At 39.3% G+C, this 5,647-nt stretch overlaps 1 long non-coding RNA gene across 1 annotated transcript; it reads right to left on the minus strand.

Moving 5' to 3' along the window:
* Window positions 1-291: 291 nt before the first annotated feature.
* LOC120532713 lies at window positions 292-3,104 on the minus strand. Its single transcript, XR_005634346.1, has 3 exons — window positions 3,064-3,104; window positions 2,797-2,985; window positions 292-1,701 (listed from the first exon to the last, which is right to left on the minus strand). It is a non-coding gene; the product is annotated as an uncharacterized LOC120532713 (long non-coding RNA).
* Between the last annotated feature and the right edge of the window lie 2,543 nt (window positions 3,105-5,647).

Raw genomic sequence — 5,647 nt, forward strand, 5'->3', positions numbered from 1 at the left:
CTAACAAGAAAATAAAGAGTAGTTAAGCTTCTGGATGAAGCTTTCTGTGTGTCCAGTCGATCTACATCAAATCACATTTTATTTGTCATATATAAATTATACATACAGCACAACATGCAGTGAAATATTTAGTTACTCAACTCCTATGACTGTCCTTTGATACAAATACATAGCCTTATAAATTTAAAAATCATTAATAGAATTACAAATATGTAATTAATAATAACAATAATAAAAACTAAATAGATGACTTAAATAACTTAACGTGAGAGAGTTAACAATAGGGCATCATGTATTTCTAGATACTTTCCTTATTCAAGATGTAGATGGACTGGACTGTGGGAAGACGCTCCCCTTCTGTGTCTCTGAACTGGACTCTAGACAACGGCAGTGTTATCTGCAGTGTTATCTGACCGCAGCACAGGAAAGAAGCCATTTTTGGGATGACTGGTGTCATGGATAATTTTCCTTGCAGAGGTTCGACATTGCTTAGTGTAGATGTCCTGGATGTTAGTGAGTGAACACTGTGTGCTACTGACTGCATCACAATCTAAGGAGCCTTGAGGTCCTGTGGTGTGCTGTTCCCATACCAGCCAGTGATACTTTCTGTCAGAATGCTTTCAATGGTAAATGTATAGAACTTCTTTAGTATCTGGTAGGGCAGCCTGAAATCTCTGTAGCATTTGAGGTGGGTGCTGGCTTTGTCATGCTTTCTTCAGCAAGGTGTTAATGTGCTTGGACCAGGTAAAATACTCTATGATCTGGACACTGAGGTGTCTAAATCTGCTCACCCTCTGTGCCTGAGTGATATTAAATATGAGGAGATGGTGGTGCCTCTGCTGTTTCTTCCCAAAGTCCACAATCAACTCTTTTGTCTTGCTGAAATTCAGGAGAAGACTGCTGGCCTAACATGAGTGTAACAGATTCTCCCCTTCATTCAGGTAAGCATGCTCATTGTTGTTAGATATCAGACCAACTACAGCTGTGTAATCAGCAAACTTGACAATCATGTTAGTGTCATGTAGAGCTGTGCAGTCATATGTGTAGAGGGAGTACAGCACTGGACAACAGGATACAGCCCTGTGGAGCGCCTGTGTTGAGAGTGAGAGATGATGAGGTGTGGCCACCCACTCGAACAACCTGGGGACTGCTTGTCAGGAAGTTAAAAATCCAGCTGCACAATGAAATGCTCAGCCCCAGGTCCCTAAGCTTGGTAATGAGCTTGGAGGTAATTATTTGTGTTAAATGCTAGGTTATAATCCATAAATAGCATTCACACATATTTCTCTCCCTTACTGTCTGGGTGGGCCACTGCTGTATGAAGAATTAAGGTGATAATATCCCCATCCTCATTTTCAATCAGAAATTCTACTGTAGATAGTGAACAAGAAATAGTCCCGAGAATCCAAGCTGCAAAATGTGATGATAGGGTAAGGGACTCAACAACATAAGGACTGCAGAGTAGAAACCTTACTTTTCCAGATTAAGAGGAGTCAGATGAAGTAAACAGTTTGAGAATGTAGTTAGGATGCTTTCTTGAAAAATGCACAAGGCATAGCCCCCTGGGACATTATGGATAAACTACCTCTATCAGCTGGCATGGCAACATCTGGTAGTTCCTCAGAAGTTGTCGGAAGAAGTTTTTGAAGTTAGTGTGGCCACTTCTTTAACAGATTCTTCTCCTGAAGGTTTTACACATTTCTATAAAGGATGCATTCAAGGTTGTGTGAGTGAACATGGAGTGATTTTTAATGATACATGTTGAATACAATGTCAATATAAAGTACTCAACAAAACTTATTGTTATAATGATATTAAATTATTGTGGATTGAAGTTTTTGACAATGATCAACAGAAAAAGACTCTTTAATGCCAAAGTGAAAACAAATCTTTGTAAAGTGGTCTAAATTAATTACAAAAATTTAACACAAAATTGGTGATCACAGAAGCATTCACTCTGTTTAAAATGACACACCTAAATCATCACTGGTGACACTTCTGCAAATTGCCTATTTATATAATCAAAAACTTATGTTTTATGTTTGCACAGCCACACTGAACAATGAACGTAGTTCCTAGTTGGTCGGATAATACAATACTATACAATACAATTTATTTTTTGTATAGCCCAAAATCACACAAGAAGTGTCACAATGGGCAGGCAGCTCAGTGTGCATAATAGAGTAATGCTTTGATTGAGCTATTATTTGTTGACCAGTTTGCTGAGAAATGACAAAAGGTAAGCTTTATAAACTGATGAAAACTTCAAAAAGTTCTTCAGTGCAAATACACAGAATTTGCCCTCTTAAAAGAGATCTGAAATACAGTCTGTACATCATAATGATCACTTTTGAGGTGTAATATGTTTGTCACATCAATACACATTCTAGTAGTAGATCAGTGACACGATTTATTATACAAGTAAGTCATCAAGTATTGAGGATATCATAAGTTCCCAGTTTCTTTGAAATGTTGCATATGGATGGACAGAGTTGCCAAAACTATGCACATGTTCTTCCATCAAGTTTTCTTTTATACAGTAAATCCCTGTTTGTGTGGAAAGCTTTATATGAACATATCAATCCACTTTTTGTGTTTACGCAAGATTTATATGAATCTGATTCTCCAAATGAGAATTTGTGTCCCAACTTGAAAAAGACTTTTTCTTTGTTGGTGCGCCAGTGTTCCCAGAAGGAGGTATTTCATCTAGCAGGGCCTGTGGTAATGCGCGGGTCGCGTCTTACCAAATTTAAGTATGTAGCAGCATTTATATTCGCTATAAGAAAGTGCACTTACCGTTGGCGTGTTCAGGGCGCTGTCGCGGGAATGCGGGGCCGTCTAGCGGGTGAGCGCAGTGAGGCGCGGAGTGTTGGACACACGTGGGGCCGGTATAATGGCCAGTACGACCTCCGCCGCGTGTGTTCATTTTTACGCTCCGGTGTCCTCGCAGCCTGCCTAGTGCAGGCGGTTTAAAGTGCGGCGCGCCTAAAAGAGAAAGCCGGCATTTGATTGATTGAGTCAGAGATGGGGATCCCATAATGTAAGAGAAATGATTTTACTTACTGGTGAGTCAACCACGGTCGTGCTTGAGCTCAGCATAGCCGCCGGTTATATTTAAAGAGTTACCGGCCAACAGGGTGTCAGTGGACCTAAGAGCGAGGTACCTGCTGAGTAGTGATGGGACGCTCGATACTCAGGTTTCGGCTGTGGACCTAAGAGCGAGGTAGGAATAAGCACTGCTGAGAACATACCTCATCAGGATGAGGGTTACACTGGCACACGTTACACTCTGGAGCAAATGCAATGGAGAATATCAATCAATCAATCAACATTTATTTATATAGCACATATTCATACAAAAAATGTAGCTGTGCTTTACAAAATGAATAGAAAAATAGAAGACACAATAAAAATAAACATAAGTCAACATTAATTAACATAGAATAAGTAAGGTCCGATGGCCAGGGTGGACAAAAAACAAAAAAAAAACTCCAGAGGCTGGGGAAAAAATAAAATCTGTAGGGGTGACACGAGACCGCCCAGTCCCTCTGGCAATCTACCTAACATAAGTCAAACAGTCCTCTTTGTATTTAGGGTTTTCATGGAAGGACCTGATGATGATGGTCACGTAGACTTCTGGCTTTCAGTCCATCAATGTTGGTGCATCATGATGCTTTGAGTAGGTGGTGGTGGCGCAGGCCACCGGAAAGAAACAGAAGAGAGTAGGGGTCAGTATGGATTTTAGAGCCACTGTGAATAGGAGTATCAGGATTAAGTTAAAGTGAAGTTATTAAAAGGCCATGTTAAAGTAATAACTGTAATAAAGTAATACCGACAATGTACACCTTCAGAAGTGGAATAAATCGACTGTATACGTAGAACATTTCAGATAAACGATGAATTTTGTTAATCATAAACAATGCAACATAACTATTATATGTGTTGTTACTTTTTATTTATACTCACCAAACGTTACAGATCTACATGGGAAATGAACACAGGTAATATGTTTATAATCATTCTCACTAAAAGACACTGTCAAAATATACTAATGAGAAAATTGAGACACATTGGCCTTTAGGAAATATAAAAAAGTGTGTGCGCTGTCACTTAGGACAGAATGCATTGTTAACGTGACGCACTCTCTACTGACACGATGTCACGAAAACAAAGAAACAGCGCAGTCCATGCAAACTCAAATCCTCCTTGATGTTTGATCTTATGATTAATTGTCAATATCAAATCAATAAAGTCATTTTAAGAAGATAACAAGTCTGCTATAGTCAGTAAAAACTACGACTTCCTAAAACGGACACTGTAAATGTAGGCATTTCAATAAATAATTTAGGAGACTTGTGTGTGCATTTCAATATCGATTTAAGAACTACGTAGGCCACCTGTTGTACTATAAACGGTAGCTCAAGCAGCACTTAACAGTAAATAGTCTAACAGGACAATGACTGACTGAAACGAAGATGCTGCGCGCAACAATTAAGGTTCACACTGTCGTTCTGCATGTTTAGAAGGCGCTGGTTGGCTGAAACTGTTTATAGCGAATTGTCCCAAGTTGGAAGTGCCATATAGCGATCAGACACGAAAAGACACATTTAGGCATAATGGACAGTAGTTTATTTTTCTACAATACAAATTCAGTACGACACCTGGGTCTCCAAACACACAAATATGAAGCTTATTACATTTTACAGTGAAACTCTTTACATACACAATATAATTAGGGCGTGCCACCTGCCCGACTACGGTGGCCCAACCTTCCCTCGATAGCTCGATTCGCTCGCTATCCGTCCAAGCTTGTTAAATGGAGGAATAGAAAAAAAACTTTCACAAGAGGAGGATCAGCGACACGAACCTGAGCAACAACACCACTGAGCCACCTAATCCGGATAATTAACGAGCTCTGCACAACTGAACTACTACTACTGTTCTTACTGCGGCGGATGAAATATGTTGTTTGACATATGCACGTTAAAATGGTTTAATTGATACGAGAGTATCATTGTTGTATTCTCCTAATGAAGACGAAAAATTATATGTATAGATGTATACTATATGACGTGACGTTTTGAACAAAATTAAGTGTTCCATAAAAGGTTGAACGATTTACCTAATCTTTTCATATATATATAAAGTTAATATATGACAATATATCTTTGACACTATGTATCAGACAAAGGAAATCACAGCAATCCACAAGAACAATAATTAATTCTCAGCAACTACCTGAATTGTAGCTTAACCATATCAACTGAAATGTGTAATGTCAATACGAATTACAAAATATAACTAGAGAGTTAAGTGTCAGATAGACTCTCAAAATTAAGAGGTCAATGCCTTTCAGTGTGCTGAGGCTTTACAAAGATTCAGTAACCAGTGACCATGTCTGCTCGAAGCCCTATCATGATCCAATCTCGGTACTACGCATGCTTTGGTTTTAAATACATAGTTGCTCGGTGTGCCGGTGACTGATCTGCGCCGTGTCTCTCAGCCTCTCTGATGTGCTCCGGATTGACGCCTTTGAATGTTTGGTGCAGCAGAGCAAATTCAACCTGATCTACCACAGTGGCTTTGTTATCGTATTTGCGACCCGAGTGCAGTTTTAATCGCGCCCCAACATTTTTGAAATGTAGAT

This window comes from Polypterus senegalus, chromosome 7, assembly GCF_016835505.1.
Source record: "Polypterus senegalus isolate Bchr_013 chromosome 7, ASM1683550v1, whole genome shotgun sequence".
Classification (NCBI taxonomy): domain Eukaryota; kingdom Metazoa; phylum Chordata; class Cladistia; order Polypteriformes; family Polypteridae; genus Polypterus; species Polypterus senegalus.